Here is a 19,496-nt window from a genome sequence, read left to right on the forward strand (position 1 = left end):
CCCTGAGCTCCAGATGGCTCGCAGTGATTCCGCCACCAGCTTTTCATATGAAAGTTTAAAGTGTAGCTATTTTATATATCAGCTTTTATTATTTTCAGTAGCTTGGTGTAGTTCTGGTCTCATTGATTTTTTTTTGAAATGTGAACAAATTAGGTATCTCTTATTTAAGCTGCAATGCCAGTAAATCCAAGGACTACACTTTAAATGAATGTCTTAAGGGAAAGCCAGGGTTAGATAAAAAAAAGAACGAAAGAAGGCAAAAGCAGAAAGATTGTGATAGTGGCAAGACAAAATGGAAATGGAAATTCCCTTAAGAAACATTTTATAGAAATCTAACATCTCAGGTAACAGTTTTTAAACCAGCAATGCACCATGGGTTTAGGAACTTGGATTTTCCAGGTAAATCTGAACATACCTGCAAAGATCAAATCTCAGTATAAGAAAGCTCAGTGCCAGTATTGCATTCCAATTATAGCAAGTATACCCATTCCCAAATCCTGCATTCTGTGTGTACATAATACTCCTGGTTTAGTTTATTTTCCTTTCCTTATTTTCTGCATTGACTTTGACTTTCCTCGGTATATTTTTGTTGTTGCTGTTATTTTATTATCTTGCTGTGTTTGTGTAAGCATTTGGAATGAGCTTAGTGACAGATAGATAGATACAGGGTAATAACGGTTAACAGCTTATAATGACTATTGTGTACAGCTTCTGAGAGCCAAAATGGCCTGTGGAGTGCATGTGGGAAAAGCCAGAGACATTATTCTGTTAAGGTTACTTTGACTCTATATTTTCTCTTCTACTCATGCCCAGCCAATATATCTTAGAGATCTCTCTTTTATTGGGGACTTGAATATTAAAGTGATATTAAACCCACTCCCACTGCTGTCGAGTCGATTCCGACTCATAGCGACCCTATAGGACAGAGTAGAACTGCCCCATAGAGTTGCCAAGGAGCGCCTGGTGGATTTGAACTGCCGACCTCTTGGTTAGCAGCCGTAGCACTTAACCACCACCAGGGTTTCCAAAGCGATATTAGGACACTGGAAATAGGATTTCAACCTCCTTTTTTTTCTGGTACCAGCCTAGCCTACTTAAGCCTAATGCCATCTAAGGGCTGAATTTCACATTTTCCAACCTCCAAATATGTCTCTCAGAATGGGGCTTAAGCAATATGTGGGTTATATATAGACAACATGTATACCAATTGATTAATTTTTGAGAATTGATTTAGGCCTTGTCTCACTCAGCCTTCAAGACATTTAAAGAATATGTTAGCAAACACAGAATTTAATAGGAGTACAATTCATATTGTGAAAATAATGACTTTTTTTTTTTTTTTAATTGAAATCCTGTCTTTGAGCTGCCACCTTGCCTAATGGTAGATATTCAATTGAGTTCATTCTCTCTTCTCCCATGATTTCTCTTCCCACCCAAGGATTCATAAATCCTGTTCAAAATTTAGTTCTAAAGTTTTACCCTTTCCTCTCAACATTACCCCCAGCCTAGCATTAGGTGACACCCTATGCAGAGATCTATGGCAAGCCATTTCTATCCCTAACATAAAGATCCATAGGAATATTTAGGAACCTCTTTTGCAATACTGGGAAACTGAGGTAAAGAAGAGAGAGAGATCATTCCAGGGCCAGTCGTGGGCCTAGATATTCCAGGTGCCATCCCTTCTGCCTTCCTTCATACCTGTGAGAAAGAGGATGTCTGTCAGGCTTACACTTCTGAATAGTTCCAGGAGGGCCAAATGGAGAATGAGTTCACTTGCCCTAATCCCCCACATTTCAAGTGTTAGTCCAGAGTTGAATGTTTAAGAGACTAAATAGGCCAGGACGTGATAAATGCTGCAAGAGATAGAAAACCAGCCCCTGAATTCCAGGCATTTTATATTCATTATCTCATTATATCCTTATCCCTACCTGGCAAGAAATTGGTAGCAGTATAAGAAAATGGGGCTTCCGTCTGCACTTGATGATTATCATTGCCCTTTGAGAAGTAACCCATTGCCATCAAGTCTATTCCGCCTCATAGCAACCCTAGAGGACAAAGTAGAACTGTGTAGCAGTAATTAAGTGATACGGCTGCTAACCAAAAGGTTGGCAGTTCACATCCACCAGCTGCTCCTTGGAAACCCTATGGGACAGTTCTACTCTGTCCTCTCGAGTCAATATAGGCCAGAATCGACTCAAAAGAACAGGTTTAATTTTTTGGTTTTGAGAAGTAAAGTGGGTTAGAGGAAAGAAGTGACCAGTCTTCTTAAGATAACTGCTCATAGGCCAGCACAAATTAACAGTAGTCAGATTGATTAATTAGATCTTTAAATCACCTTAATAAAAAAAAAAAAAAAAAACTTGATAACATTTTTATAACCTCTTAAGACAAATATGTCTTAAGAAAGAAAGTGTATGTAGCTCTTTTGCAGATTGACCTATCTGGCTATCAGACTTGAGTCCATCAAATATTCAAATCTTGTCATCCTCTCATTCTGATTTTCATGTGGCTACCTGGCTAAACCAATGTTGAAGGGCCAGTCTGCTTGACAGTTACATTTTCAGTACAAATAAGAAATTGTTACTGTAGTTTCACATATTATCCTTTTAAGGGTGTTGTTAGAAAGAGCCATCCATTAATATAATCAATTCTAGGCTACTGGTGCGATCAAGTAACTGAGTCTGCAAAGTAAAGGGTAGACTCTGGGCTGAAGTGAATTTAGGTTGTAAGACTGTTGGCTCCATAAAGGCAGAGACTATGTTTATTTTATCATCCTCTAGTTTCCAGTCTGGTCCATAGTTGGCATTTGATATACCTGAATGAAGGAAAATTCTACCTTCTCAGGCTTCTTGGCGGTCTGTCAACTGGCCTCTCTCCTGTAACATCAATCACACTATACAGAGTGATTCTTGGTTAGCTGTACTATACCCATTTTATAGATGAGAAAAACAAGATTTGAACTGGTAAAATCATTTTCCTATTGTCACAAATTTAACAGAATGGCTTTGAAACCCAGAATTCCCAAGCCCATGTCTTTTCCAATTCATCATGGTGCCCATCAAAATAAATAATAGAGAGAGCACAGCTAGCTGAAACTACCAGGTAATGCTTCTTGGAAAAGGTATAATTTGAACTGAGTCTTGAAGGTCGTATAGTGCTACAAGAACTAGAGACAATAGGCATGATATCAGCAAAGGTGAAGGAACAATATTGCATTCTACATTTGGAAAACACTAAGTAATAAAGTTCAGCTTTAATGTATAAGCTATAAGTAGTAAGATGATGGGTGATGAACCTAGAAAAATAAGAGACATCATGAAATTTGGGGTTACCAGATTAAGGGATTTAAATATTTTTCTATAGGTATTTGCAAGAAAATGACTAAAGGTTTTTAAGAAGATGCAAGACACGATTAAAGCCATGCTTTAGAATGATGATTCAAGTGGACATGTTCCTCATTTGGAAGTAAGGAGAGTACCTGAGAAGTTATTAAAAATAATGCATGTGACAATAGTGAGGGTGGGGACAGCAGGAGAGGAAAGGGAGGACTCAAGCTCTAGCTTCTAAGCAAGGTACATAGGGGAATGGGGAATTAACAGAAGTGGGAGGAATTAAATTAACAATGTAGACATTACGTCTCTTGGTTTTATAGACATTAAATTTGCACTGCTTGTAGGATATCCAAATGTATATGACCAGCAGAAAGTTGGACTGTGAGCCTGTAGCTGGAAACATGTCAGCTAGGCATACCGATTTGGGATTCTTCTGCATAGACGCAATAATTGAAATCATGGGGATAAATGAAATTATCAGAGGCAAGGCTGTGAAAAGTAAAAAGTAGAGACTTGAAGAACAAACCTCAGGCAGGAACATTTAGAGGGCAAGAGGAGGAAGAGGAAGCCTCAAAGTAGACAGAGAAGGCGTGGTCATCAAGGTTGGTAGCTATTACTTTCCCCAGGAGGTTATTTCTACCAGTTTCAAGACTGAGAACTACTGTCTTAGTTTAATGATAGAAGATGATGAAAATAGCTAGAAGGAGGTAAGTTGGTAAATATGGATTAGACCAAGGCAAATTTAATGAGCTGAATAGAATTTTTTGTGGACCTGTTACTTCAAACCTGGTTTGTTTTCCCAGGCTTTTTTTTTTTTTTTTTCTCTCTATTTTGAATAAAAGTAGATTGGCACAATCTAGACAACACTAATAAATAAGGAAGACCAAAGAAGAATTGACACCTCTGAATTGTGGTGTTGGCGAAGATATCAAATATACCATGGACTGCCAAAAGAATGAACAAATCCGTCTTTGGAGAAGTACAGCCAGAATGCTCCTCAGAAGCAAGGATGGTAAGACTGTGTCTCACAAATTTTGGGCGTGTTATCAGGAGAGACCAGTCCCTGGACAAGGACGTCATGAATGGTAAAGTGGAGAGTCAGCAAAAAAGAGGAAGACCCTCGACAAGATGGATTGACACTGGCTGCAACAATGGGCTCAAGCATAACAATGATCATGAGGATAGCACAGGACCGGGCAGGGTCTTGTTCTGTTACACATACGGACGCTATGAATCGGAGCCAACTCGATGGCGCCTAACAACAATAAACTACTGTAAAACACTCAGGAATATTCTTCAAAGCCAAGTTTCAGACTTGCTTCAAATGTGAATTGAATTTCTAGCAATTGAAGTTATAGTTGACTTTAAATCGAAAATAAAATTAATTAAATAACTTTATCTCAGCTATTAAGGTACTCTTTTGATTTCCTGTTATTATGTCTCTAAACCACTAATGCCTTTTTTTTCTTGTGGCTTCTTGATTTTTATTAAGTTAGATAATGAACTGAATAGAATTTTTCTTGTGGACCTGTTACTTCAAACCTGGTTTGTTTTCCCAGGCTTTTTTTTTTTTTTTTTTTCTCTATTTTGAATAAAAGTAGGTTGAAGTTTTTAAAAATTCAACATAAGTAACATTTGCTTCTGCATCCTTTCATCATGCTAAAGTCACAGAAATATTTTTCTTCCGTTGGATTTTTTTTATTGCTAAGCACACAGCATACTTTTATTGTTTCATTATACAATAGTTTTATAAGAAACAAAAATTCAGTGAAAAAAAAAACTATTGTTGAAGATCAAAATTTGCTGTCTTAGTCTTGATGAGAAAATGCATATTTCATAGCTTTCTGAATGTTTTCTGCTAATCTGTTGTTGTTGTTAGGTGCTGTCAAGTCGGTTCCAACACATAGCGGCCCCGTGTACAACAGAACAAAACAATGGCCGTCCTCAACGGCACCTAACAACAACATAGAGGTTTACTAGTTATTGCATTGAAGTACTTGAAGTGGTTGTTGAAATATAAAATGAATTACTTGTTTTTGCTTTACCAATTAGAGCAGTGCTCCAAATTCGATGACCTTTGCTGCTATGTTAGGTGGGTCTTCATGTGCTACCCTGTACATATATTTTTTTTTTTTTTAAAGACTTATCTTTAATCCGGCACATCAGGATAAAGACAATGTCTTAACAATGAGTGATTCACTAATTGCTTTTCAAAAGAAATCATTTTGAAAAGCAACCCTTAGAAATGTTTCCATTGTTATGTGATTTTGATGCTAAAATACTCTCATAACTGCTTCTTAATTAAAAAAAAAATAACTTGGTAACATATTTATAACCTATTTGAAAATCTTCCAAATGATTAATTTCAGTGAGTCTTGAACTTATTGCTAAAAATACAACAATGCAAAAACTTCTGATTAGGTGACAAGAATAAGTGATTGGTATCCAAGAAGATACCAAGTTGTTGAATTTCAATAAAACATTTGCATAATTAATACACAATCAAAAATTGGCAGTTCAAACCCACCAGCTGCTCTGTGGGAGAAAAATGTGGCAGTCTGCTTCCATAAAGATTTACAGCCTTGGAAACTCTATGGGGGTTTCTACTCTGTCCTATACGGTCACTATGAATTAGAATCAACTATGGCAACGGGTTCGTTTTTGGTTTTGCCGTTGCATAAGCCAGAGTTGGCTTGATGCCAACTAACAACACCCCTAGTTATACTTTCTCCATTGGAATGTAGACACTTTGGTGAAGTATCTTTTTCAGCTATGATAGCCCTCAAAACCAAGTACCAAAAAAACCTGAACTTATAACTGAATTCTCAGATCACAAAATGTTAAGACTTTCAAAGAAATTCAGCATATTAACTTACATTGCTTTTACTAAAAACATTAATAATTTTAAGAGAAAATATTTTATAGATCATTGTCTTGGTCATCTAGCACTGCTATAACAGAAATACCATAAGTGGATGACTTTAACAAAGAGAAATTAATTCTCCCACAGTCCAGTAGGCTAGAAGTCCAAATTCAGGTGGCAGCTCCAGGGGAAGGCTTTCTCTCTCTGTTGGCTCTGGAGAAAGTTCCTGTCCTCGGTCTTCCCTTGGTCTGGAAGCATCTCAGTGCACGAACCTCAGGTCCAAAGGATGAGTTCTGCTCCCAGCGCTGCTTTCTTGGTGGCGTGAGGTCCCCATGTCTCTCTGCTCGCTTCTCTCTTTTATATCTCAAAAGAGATTGGCTTAAGACACTACCTAATCTTGTAGACCTCATCAGTATAATTGCCTCTAATCTATTTTATTACAGCACATAGGGAAATCACATAAAATGTTAGACAATCACACAATACTGGGACTCATGGCTGAACTAAGTTGACAGATATTTTGGGGGGCCCCAATTCAATCCATGACAATCATTAATAATTTTAAAAGTTATTTGAACATATTATTTATTTCATCTTTAATCTAGCCTTTAAATTTTTCTATTTATACATTTATTATTCTATATGTGTTACACCGGATACTTACAATAGTACAGAAAGGCCAGTGATTTACTTCCAAAAAATCAGCCATTGAAAACCCAGCACAGTTCCTTGTAAAGAATACCTCATAAAGAATCGTCATGAGTCATGAGTTAACTTGATAGTGACAGGTACTAGTATGGTAATAGATGTATTTAATTTATAAATAAATACACATCAAGGGGGTTCACAAAAAATTTTACTATTAGCTATTCAAATAATCTAGAGTCCAGTGATTTAATAAATTAGAATGAACAACAAAAAAAAAGTTTTTTTGTGAAAGTAATAATTGTTTTGAAAAGTATACAGTACCTTAGAGTCTATTCTGGTATAAGCATGAAGGTGGGCCACATTATGCCTTTCATAGGCCCTGGACATTTTTTCTTCATAGGCCCCTTCATCTATAAAAATACTAAAAGTGAGATTTTATGATCGCACTGGTACAAAGACAAATATACTAATATTGCTTGTTTTCTTTGAACTAAAATTAGTCTTTTTTCTTCTAGTTTAAAAGAAATTAAAACATTTTCTAAGGGCCTTTCAAAGTATTGTGGGTACTACGTACTGAGCCTACTGTGCCTAATAGATAAATTGTCCCTGGCACCAACACAATAAGAGATTAAATAAAGCTTCTAAAAGGTACATCATTTGACCCATCTTCATATTTTGATTTTGGTTTCATAACTAGTACAAGATTTATTAAAAATAGCCACACTTGAGGGTTAGGTATTGTTTATGAGGAATGCCTAGTGTCACAGGGTAGGTGTTTTCTCCAAATAATCCCTCAAAGACGTTGTCTTCCTGTTTGAAATACAGTAGATTCCTCAGAACAGCAGCCAGGACAAGAGAAGGGAGATCTGAAGTTACAACCAAGAAATAGGTAGACAACAAAAGTAGAGTATGTATAGGTATTACCAGAATCAATACAACAGGTAGTGTGGAATTAACCTTTAATTAAGTTAAAACCCAAACTTCTTCCTATGCTATATGTATCTGGCCTCATATCTTTCTCTCTCCTCTCATCCACACCACATTTCTCCTTGCACCACAATCTTATCCACTGGCCTTCCTACTATTCCTCAAACACACTAAGCTCACTCCAGCCTAAAGATCTTTGATGTGACTCTCTACCTACATTGGGGCAAGGCTCTCTTCCTTGTGTCCTTGAGGCCCTTGCTTCCTCCTCAGAGAACCTTTCTTCAGTACCCCTTCCCTCCTCACTCATTATATCACCGTTTTATTTTCTTCATATCATTTACGATTGTCTGAAGCTATCTTGATCATTTGTTCATTTGCTTATTGTCTATCCCCCCAAATGGGATGTGAGGTCCAAGGTTGCAGAAAGCGTATTTATCTTTTTCACTTCTATTTCCTCAATACCTAGAACAATGCCTAGCATTCAGTAAATACTTATTGAATGAATGAATGGAGTTCACTTTAACTTTGACTCAATCCCTTCCCTCCTCTACTTCCACTTAAGCAGCTCAGTTCGTGGCCCTGATTCTACCACATGACCTTTCCTTTTAGAAACACCAAATTTAATTCAACATGAGTTTAACCTAATATACCAGAAAATAACAATCTTAACAGGGTATGGTACAACTAGGCAGCTGAGAAAAACCTACCCAAACATCTTAATCCGTTTTACTTATTAGTGCTAACACACATTGCATGAATATGCATTGCAACCTTGTTAACTAAATTAAACCCCATTGTTACCTAAAACCACATTTTGCTGCGTCTTTACTTTGGTTGACAGTTTGGATGAAATGACATAAATAAATGTTGTAACCAGTAATTGCATATCTGTTTCTCAAAAGTGGAGGCAATAGTGGAGAATGCAATGCCTAATATGTAGAATGTGAGCAGTATCATTTACAGAGCCTCTTTCTCCATCTTCCTAGAGCAATTCCCAAGCAGGCAAGTTTTGAAGCATCTCACAGTGCACTTTCATTTTCTATGGGCCAGTTGTGGTAAGCCTACTGTTAAACAGTCACTAATTGGTAATAGCTTTAGAGCTTGAGGAAACTGTAGAAAATGACTTTCAAGCTTCCCCTCCCAGGGACTGATTCTGGCTTCAGTCACTGGCCCTTCTGCTGAAGCCACTTCAATTTTCCGCTCTCCCTGCTTGTATTACATTACCCACCCCTCACTCACTCACAAACCAATCAACCAACAAGTATTTATTGACCATTGGTGGTGTGTTCAATACTGTGCCAGGGCTCTGGGTAGTGTAGGTAAAGCGTAAAAATTCTTCCTCTTCTGGGGAAGCTTATAGTCCAATTAAGAGACAAACTCCTGAGGCGTAAAACACCACTGAATTATAAAGGACAATACACAACTACGGAAAGTGAACTCAGAGCTCATTCTCCAAGTAGGGGAGAAGGGCATTTCAGGCAAATGGATAAAGGTAAAGAAAGGATGAATGTGACTTATTTGTGGACTTTGAGGAGACTTGATTAAAATGGAGCCTATGTTGGGAAAAAGTGGGAAATGAGGTTGGTTAGCAAATGAGAACATATCATCAAGACGTTGAATGCTAGGCAGAAGCATTTAGGTTTGTTTGAGCAGAAAACTTGAAATTATATTTACTCTCATCTTTCTCCCCATGTCCCAATTTTGGAGCGAAAATAAAAGACTTCTTTTGTTTGAATAATTCCTTCCTGGAAGTCTTCTATTTGTAGCAATGACTGTCAAAACTCTCTGAAGTTATGTTAAGAATAGTGGCTGAAACCTCAAGCTGGGATTTTTAGTATTTATATGTTTTTTTTCATAAGGTCCTTCTGCTATTTTTAAACTTAAATAATTTGGTTTAGAGAAATGAGAGAAGTAATCTTTAACAAGAGGTGACTTTTTCTGACACCTAACAGATTTTTAATGTCACCTTAGCACAGGACACAGTTACTTTCTCAGCTATCATACTCCACTTTTGGTTTGTCTCAGGATCTGGAATAAGAAAATATTGCATGCATACATAAATATTTTATGACCTCAATTTTAATTTTTTTTTTTCAGTTGAAAGATTATTTCATTTACCTGTGACCTAAATTATTGTCAAAGGAAAGAAGAAAATTAACATTTGTAGAGCATGTGTTACGGACCAACGTGTAGTCAGGATAGACTAGGACAAGTTGCTATAAAAAATTGTCCTCAGATCCCAGTGGCTTAACAAAACACTTTTTTTTTTTTTAAGACTTATTATTTACTACCAAAAAGAATTACTGTCATGACAAACTATTTCAGAACAACTTATTTAAAGACTCTGGACAATAATCAGATATAGCCCATGAGAAATGAAAGAATAGTGTCAAAGGAGAAAATAAGATCAATAATCGCTTTTCAGAAAAAGCAGCTGCAAGGATGCAGGCATTAATTAAGAGGAAAAGACACAGAAAATGAATTGTATTATATGACCCACCCATGGGCAAGACGAACAGATGCTGTATTCAAAAAAAATTATAACACTATTAAAAGTTATAATAGTCAACTTTGAAGGAATACACAAAGAAAATTTATAAGTTAGAAAAGAAAATCCCTGAAGGGGCTCATGAAAGGAGGGTAAAATGATAATTCTTCCGCAAAGTTGTTTTTTGACTTATTACCAAATAAAGTAGTAATTCTATGCAGCATTCAAGGACCATGGGCTTAATAATGGGAGAGCAGCCATAGATTGTCAGACCTAGAATAGCCATGAAGATCTGTCCCTCAGCTCTTAAATTTCCCGTGTTCAAAACTCAGCTTCATTTTTCACCTCCCCAATACCAACTTGATTCTCCTGCTGTATTCCACATCTCAATTAAAAAACAATGGCAATGACAACACTGTTCCCAGTCACCTGAGCTACAATCATCCCTGCATCCTCTTTTACCCTAAACCACATTCGATCAGGCATCTGGTCCTGTCATTTCTACTCATGAATGTATTGGGAAAGAGCTATTTCTTTTTTTCCATTCTCATCACCCCTTCCTTCATTAGGCCCGCTCCACCACACACCTTTTACAAAACTTATCTGTGAATAATCAGATGAATGCATTAAAGTAATTCAAGGCTTCATCATTCTCAAATGGAATATTGTACTTTGCAGATATTGGTCTCTGTTCAATATACCTCCCCTAGTTTGCCATCTTTTTTCCACGCTCACTGTATGTCCATTCACATGTCTATGCCATATATAAATATTCCCTTTACTCAAATGCATTTGATGCCTCCTTTTTCACCTTCTGTTACTCATCCCTTAACTCCATCATAGTTCATCTGTGGAGCCTTCCTGGTTGAGTTAGCTTTTCTTCTGTGTTCCTACCAGTTGACCAGTTGCCATCAAGTCGATTCTGACTCATAGCTACCCCATGTGTATCAGGGTAGAACTGTGCTCTATAGGGTTTTCAGTGGGTGCTTTTTTGGAAGTAGATCACCAGGCCTTTCTTCCAAGGTGTCTCTGGGTGGACTTGAACCTCCCAATTTTTGGTTAGCAGCCAAACATGTTAACCATCTGTGTTCCTACAGTATCTCTCTATATCTCAGCGTACTTGCCCCTCAAGTGCACTAAGGAGCACTGATACATTGATGAGCAGTATCCACAGCCTGGAAGCTTGTTAGAAGCACACTATCTCAGGACCCACCACAGATCTACTGAACCAGAATCTGCATTCTGAGATTTCCAGGTGATTTCTGTGTACATAAAAGTTTGAGAAGCTGCTAGAGACCACATTATTTGGAGGTTTGGATGTCTCTCACACTACATTCTGAGCTTCTCCAGATTAGAGGCACATATTTTATTTGTGTACCCCAAGCACTTAATGTATGTCAATTGAGTAAAAGAGAAAATGGAAACGGTTGGTTCAGAGGTCACCCAAGTAGCAGTGGCAAGCCCAGGACTCCTTGTGCTCCTGTGTGTTCAGACCTTTTTCTACCACACCGTGTTACACCACTTAAGAAGTGTCTTTCTTTTCCATTGCTAACCCTCAGAGAAATTGAAGGATGCACTTAGAGTCACAAGGCTATTTTAAGTGGCAAAGAGGACTCTAGGACACGAGTTTTCTCTTGACACTCGGTTGAGACTCTTTCCACTGTGTCATTTGGCCTCTTTCTGTCAGAAGAACAAATGGAACATGAATTAATTGAACTTCTGTTCTCACACAATTCAAGTTGCAAAGAGCATCTGCCATGATGAATGAAAATATATTTGTATTTCACCAGGTCCTGGATTACAGTCCAGTAAGCTTTTTTTTTTTTTTAAGCTAGTCTCAGCGAACATGTTCATCTCAGAGTCAAGGCAGAGATTCTAACTAAAACAAACAAAACCAAAAAAAGTAAGAAATAATTATAAATAGAAATATAAACTGTAAACTTACCGATTTGATTTTTCCTATCTGGTGCAATAATTTATAACACATAGCATTAAGTGTATTTTTACAGTATGTTTTTTAATGTGTGATGTATTATGGTTACAAATTTTCATTTTGATTAAGCAGTATATATCCTCCAGATACCACATTTGCTAATGTATTTCCTGTATGCTTAAATATTTTGAGGAGACAGATAGAATATTTTCTTTGTATAATTACCCACCAATATGCTTTGTGTCAGTTTTGAAATAACAGCCATATCATCCCATAAAACTTATTCAAGACATCAAGGACATCACTTAATCTCATAGTTTGATGTACGATGATTCAGATAAGAATATGACCATTGCCCTTTTAAGGCTATTTTAGTCAATTATGGGACTTGATAAAATATTTTCTCTTCTTTTGCCAAATTCTTTATTTCACGCATGGTATGATTGTATGATTGTTTCATTTGGGTAGCTACCTCCACGCGAGTGATCTGTTCATTAATGAAAGCAACAAATATTTACTACATGTGCACTGTGTGCCGGGGACTGTGATAGACTCCTCCCACAGGGAACCCTGCCTTCAGGAATCTTTGGACTAATGAAGGAGATAGCCAAAGAAGTAAGCAGTTACAACGGAGATTTACGAAGAATGGTATAAACACGGTACAAAAGGGTATCTAGGAAGAGTACCTGGACCAGGCTTGGGAGACCAGGAAAGACTGTGCAAAGAAGATAACTATGCAACTGTGTTCCAAAGACTGAATACAATTTACTCAGAAAAATTGTGTGGGTAGGGACATTCCAGGCAGAGAAAGAGCAGCATGTGCAAAGGCTCTAATCCAAGAGAAAGAATGGAAGGTTCAGAACAACTACAGATTCAAAATGGTATAAACAGTTAACATGCTCTACTCCTAACTGAAATATTGGAGGCTCTAGTTCACCCAGAGGTACCTTGGAAGAAAGGCCTGACGACATACTTCCAAAAAACCAGCTGTTGAAAACTCTATGGAGCACAGTTCTGTTCTGACACACATGGGGTAGCTATGAGTAGGAATCGGCCCTATGGCAACTGGTTTATTTAGTTCGGTATGGCTAAAGCAGCATGGCAGTACCAGGGAGGACATGGTATACTGATGAGGAACAAAGCCAGATACGTAAGCAGGGGCAAGATCATGAAGGGTACGAATTAGGATGTCATTCTAAATGAAAAACATAATGTGTAACTCATTTCAAGTGCTTACTGTGGGCTGTGCACTGTTCTAAACTTATCACACTTAGTCTTCACAGCTATTCCATGCTCTAGGTACTTTTACTACTCCTGATTTTATAGAAAATGAAACTGAGGCGCAGAGAATAAATGTATTTTGCCAAAGTTGCACAGCTAAGCAGTAATAGGACTGTGTTCCAAAAGCAAGGGGAAGTGGCATGATACAATTTTTGTTTTGTAAAGATCATTCTGGCTCGAGTGTGAAGAAAGAATATGAAGAGACATTTTTAAATGATCCCAGCGAGAAAGGGCAAAGGCCTGAACTAAGCTGAGGCAATGAGGAAGGAAAGCAGTAGAGAAGTAGAGAGAAATTTGGGGGTGATAGCGTGGGACTTAGTGATGGACTGATGAAGTGCAAGGCTGAGTATGTGGTCAAAAAGGCCTCTCCAAACACAGCATGTGCATAAGATTTTAGGATGCAACAATCAAATATGCATTTTCCATGATCATATTTTTAGTTAAAATGATTAAAATAATATCAATGAATCTCTAATTAATGATTTTTTATGAATTGTACTTGACTGGTGATATAACTTAAATGAAGAAATTGAAAGAACCAGATTTCACTTTATAAACAATATGTAATCCAACCAAGGTGTTACTTCAACTGATCTTAATGAAGATTTTCTTATTTTTTTATTGCTTATAGCACAGCTCTTTTGTCTGTTTGTTTTTGTTTTCCTTTGCCCTGCTGATTCTAATTCTCCAGCACAAGGACCTCATCTGTGACTGTGTTCTCCCAATTTTAGCAAGGACATAAAGTTCAGGTGTTTTCACTGAAGTTTTGATCTATCCTGAATAACTCAGTTTCCAGGCTATGAGTATGTGTCTTATACCTATCCTTCTCCCTACCTTATCTGTGGTTGTCCTGCCTTCTACAGCAGTTTCTATACTTGGTCTTTCGCTCTGCAATGCGCACTACTCATGGTGATCTTTTAACCTTGGCCCCTGAGCTCAGAATTCCTGTTACCAACTGCCGAACCTCCCTATCAACTCATTAAGTTGTTCATACTTTTAATGGTCTCTTCACTTCTGCTGTGATTTTTTTTTCCTTTGGTAACATTGACAGTGCCATGAGAAAACCAGTCTTTCAAACACTGTTTTGCTTATGAATCTTACCCATAATCTGTCTATTGAATTACCAACTAATTAGCGTCCTTTAATTGTATCTATTGGCCTAGCCCATCTCTGTTTGACGAGACACCTTTGAACTTTCAGAACTTTTGTCATTGATTCTTATGATCTGCCTGTCCTTTCTCCTTGGACGAATGGAGAAGCTTTGAACGCTCTTTCAATATTATGTCTCTATCTCCTTATCTTTAAAATAAGTATCTTGTGTGTTCATATTTTAGGTCATCACTCAACTTAGAGTCCTGCTGCACTCTTGGCTCAGATCTTCCATATTCTGATCATTTCTGCTAAGGTCAATGTTATAAATGTCCATTAATCTCCATTTTAGATTAAATTGTTATTAGAGTAGCCAAAATTATGATAGTTTATAACCATATTTTAAAGATAATCTATCAATAAAGGGAAAGGTGAGGGAAGAAGGAAATTTCATATTAACAAAAAGACAGAGAAACACACATTGCTTTTATAAAAACCTAAATCATGTTAAATGATACTTTTCATCAAGGTAAGGACAAAGAAGAAACTAACATATTCTCTGTGTTATCATTTACAACCCTGATACAAATAATAAGAATATAGCAAATTAAAGCATGGATTTGAAGAAAACAGATTGAGTGTAAAATGGCTGATTGGCAGTAAGAAAAAGAAAAGAATGTATTTAGAAAACATTGTAAGTTCAGAAGGATAACAAAAGTGAATTATGAGTTTCAGATAAAAATTCCAGCAGAGATAAAGAGTAAAAGTAAATTACAATAATTAAAATCCCACTGTCTTTATACATTTATTATCAAACAACTTTAAATCATTCTATTGACGAATTTTTATCGTAGTTGTTTTTACCTACATCTGATTTCACAATTTATTATAGCAGGGGTTGGCAAACTACAGCCTGTGGGCCAATGACCCACTGCCTGTTTTTGTACAGATCACAAGCTAAGAATGCTTTTCACATTTTTAAATAGTTGAAAAAAAATTTAAATTATATGATTTATGTGGATATATTCATAAGAATTATTATATGAAATTCAAATTTCAGTGTCAATAAAATTTTATGGGAACAGCCATGCTCATTTGTTGACATATTATCTGTACTTTGTGCTACAATGACAGAGTTGAGTAGTTGCAACAGAGACCATATGACCTGCAAAGCCTGAAATACTTTCTATATGGCCCTCTACAGATAAAAAGGTTACCAACCCCTGATTGTGTGACAAAAGGAAGTTTCATCCTATTTGACAAAGACCTTTTAGCCAACCTATTTTTTACATATTTATTCCCCAAAGCAAAACCAAAATAAAAAACAAAAAACCCAGTGCCGTCGAGTCGATTCCAACTCATAGCAACCCTATAGGATAGAGAAGAACTGCCCCATAGAGTTTCCAAGGAGTGCATGGCGGATTTGAACTGCCAACCTTTGGTTAGCAGCCATAGCACTAGACCACTACACCACCAGGGTTTCCTATAGTGACATAGATAATATGAAAATGAACAAAACAACCCATTTACTATGCAGGTAATCACATCACTTCTTTACCACTCTACAAAAAAAAAAAAAAAATGAAGCCCTGGTGGCACAGTGGTTAGGAGCTCAGTCGCTAACCAAAAGGTTGGCAGTTCAAATTCATCAGCCACTCCTTGGAAACCCTATGGGGAAGGTCTACTCTGTTCTGTAGGGTTGCTCTGAGTGGGAATAGACTGATGGCAAAGGGTTTGGTTTATACAAAAATAGTTATTATTTGGATATGTGATAGATGAAAAATCTAGAAAATGTATTTTAAAAGTTTTATTACTTGTTTATTGACTTTGGTATGCTTCTGTGGGAAGTTCTTTTTAAGGGACACAGTAAAGCTGGTTTGGACTTACAATGTGAAATAAAAATCCTCAGTAATCCTAAAAAGGAAGAGAGAGTGGTAGCAAATGTATAATGGAGTCTACATAAAATGACTGTTATTTATACAACAAATAAGAAAGACCCTTCGGCAATAAGTCAGGCCCCCCAAAGTGGCATGCATTTTTAGAGCAAGTTTACCATGCAGGGTTAAACCTGGCTCAGGCACGTAACAAACACTGAAGCAGCGCCTTCAGCGGATCTATTGTGTTGACATAAGTCACCAATGCAATCTATAACTCGATTTCACTCTTTAAAAAATACAAGGTATTTTTTGGTCCACATATTCATAAAACTGAAGAATTAAGACAACTACGCATTGTATAGATGATAGGTAAACATAATCTCATGTAAAACTTAAAATTAACACAAGTCGGGCCATATCTAACCCACTGCTGTTGAGTCGGCTCTGACTCATAGTGACCCTGTAATACAGAGTAGCACTATGTCTACATTAACAAATTTTATTTAAAATTTAGGGAGAATGTATTTTGCTATATTGGACATACCCAAAACCCACTGCCAGTGAGTCTATTCTGACTCATAATGACCCTATAGGACAGGGTAGAAGTGCTCCATAGGGTTTCCAAGGCTGTAAATCCTTAAGAAAGCAGACTGCCACATCTCTCTCCCACAGAGGGGATGGTGGATTTGAACCACTGACCTTTTGGTTTGCACCTGAGCACTTAACCACTGTGCCACCAGGGCTCCTTTTATTGGACAAAATAGACACAAAATAACTTAATAAGTATTATATAGGAAAAAAAGAATTATATAGGAATAAAGAGGTTTACAACTTAATTCAAAAGTAGTCATGTATTTTTTCATTTATTCTGCATCCATTGTAAGCAGTTTTCTGGTTAAGCACAGGGAATGAGGTAGAAAAAGACCTGAATTCAAATCTTAGCTCCCTCTCTAACTAGCTATGTTCACATGGGCAATGTTACTGCCTTTTTCGCACCTCAGTCTTCCTCTATGTAATGTAGATTAATGATATACCTATGTCATAGAGTTATTGTGATGATTAGGACAGCAAGCATTCAATAACTGTTAGATCATTACTATGATTATCATTCTATGTAAGACCCTATGAGAAGAATTCTAACATAATAGAAGTGTGAATATTTACTATCTTGGTTTTCGCTCTATTGACTCATTAAGTTGATCATTATTACGTTCTGGTCTCTTCAGCTGTGTTTTTTTTTTTGTTGTTGTTGTAATCTTAATGCATTACGAGAAAACCAATGTTTTTCAAACATGCAATATATCATGAAATTTACCCATTATCTGTCTATATCAAATCTTCAATTAATCAGTAATCTTTAGTTGTGTCTATGTGATAAATTACAAGAGATATTGGCTGGCATAATATGGGGATTTAGTGCAGCTCGGTGAAAAGCAGCTTCTGAATACGTAATCCTGCTATGTGAACTTCTCTGTAACCATGGAGCCAGTCCCATAGCAAGACTGTCGAGCCAGTCTGACTGAAAGCTTCACTTGTTTTGATCTGGTATTGGCTTGAGGAGATTGGAGCACACCCCGTGGCCACATCCAGGACCTCACTGGGAATGGACCTTTAACACAGGGATGACTCAGGTAAGGTAAATAAAACCAAAAGTCCCCAAGTATAGGAATTTCATGTTAATGGATGAACATCTATTTCTGAGTGCATATTTCAATTGTGTGATTTCCCAGCTTCAAAATTTGGATCCATGCTACAGCAAATTACATGACAAACTTTGAAAAAATGTTTGGCAAAATATCTTTTTGCCCAAAAGACAGGCACACTCCTCTGCTCAGCTTTGCAAGTTCTGTGCCTTTCTCATGGGAGGACTGGGGGGCCCACTTGGAAGGTTTTGTCTTTGGTCAGTATTGGCTATGGGAGAATCTGTCCAAAAAAGAAATGGACCCAGAGGGGATTCCCACAAGCTCATCCCTTGGGAAAACCCAATATGGATACACTGTGAAAGGGAAAGGCAGCCATCTCTAGTGTGCCATCACCTTTTCCTCCAAAGAATATTTGTGATCCTTCCCAAAGGTGAAAGAAAGAGTCTGTGTTGGCCTGGAAAGTTTCAAACACCATCAGAGGTGACATCCAGGCCACCTAAGAAAATGTCTCAGATGAGGTAAATTAAACCAAATTTCCTTGTAGAGAACCTTGGAACCAAGTCTCTCATGAAAGGATTTCTGTACCAAGAACCCACACTCTGTCGGGAAGGGTGTTTCCTGAGTTGCTCCTCTCCAGAACATAGGCTATCTCCAGACAATCAAGCTCTGTTGGAGGCAAAATGGGACTATGTAAAAAGAAAAAAATAGAGAGTGTGAAAGCATTCCTCTTGAGAATGGGAACCAGATAAGGATGACCTTTATCACCACTCTTATTCAACATTGTGCTGGAGGTCCTAGCCAGAGCAATTGGGCTAGAAAAAGAAAGAAAGCACATCCAAATTGGTAAGAAAGAAGTAAAAGTACCTCTATCTGCAGATGATATGATCTTGTACACAGAAAACCCTAAGGAATCCACAAGAAAACTACTGGAACTAATAGAAGAGTTCAGCAAAGTATCAGAATACAAGATAAACATACAAAAATCAGTTGGATTCGTCTACACCAACAAAAAGAAGTTCGAAGAGGAAATCACCAAATCAATACCATTTACAATAGCCCCCAAGAAGATAAAATACCTAGGAATAAATCTAACCAGAGGCGTAAAAGACCCAAACAAAGAAAACTACAAGACACTACTGCAAAAAAACAAAAAAGACCTACATAAGTGGAAAAACATACCTTGATCATGGATTGGAAGACTTAACATTGTGAAAATGTCAGTTCTACCCAAAGCGATCTATAGATACAATGTAATCCTGATCCAAATTCCAATGACATTTTTTAATGAGATGGAGAAACGAATCAACAATTTCATATGGAAAGGGAAGAGGCCCCAGATAAGTAAAGCATTACGGAAAGGGAACAAGGTGGGAGGCCTCACACTACCTAATTTTAGAACCTATTATACGGCCACG

The 19,496-nt window shown here is 37.2% G+C and overlaps 1 long non-coding RNA gene across 2 annotated transcripts in view; it reads left to right on the forward strand.

Annotated features, from left to right (window-relative positions):
- The window catches only part of LOC126077732 (uncharacterized), a 60,358-nt gene that overhangs the window by 19,796 nt on the left and 21,066 nt on the right, over nucleotides 1–19,496 (forward strand). For both annotated transcript variants that reach the window (XR_007517839.1, XR_007517840.1), the window contains exon 2: nucleotides 3,364–3,465. This is a non-coding gene — a long non-coding RNA (uncharacterized LOC126077732). The remainder of the gene's footprint in view (nucleotides 1–3,363; nucleotides 3,466–19,496) is intronic.

Source organism: Elephas maximus, chromosome 6 (assembly GCF_024166365.1).
Source record: "Elephas maximus indicus isolate mEleMax1 chromosome 6, mEleMax1 primary haplotype, whole genome shotgun sequence".
Classification (NCBI taxonomy): Eukaryota; Metazoa; Chordata; class Mammalia; order Proboscidea; family Elephantidae; genus Elephas; species Elephas maximus.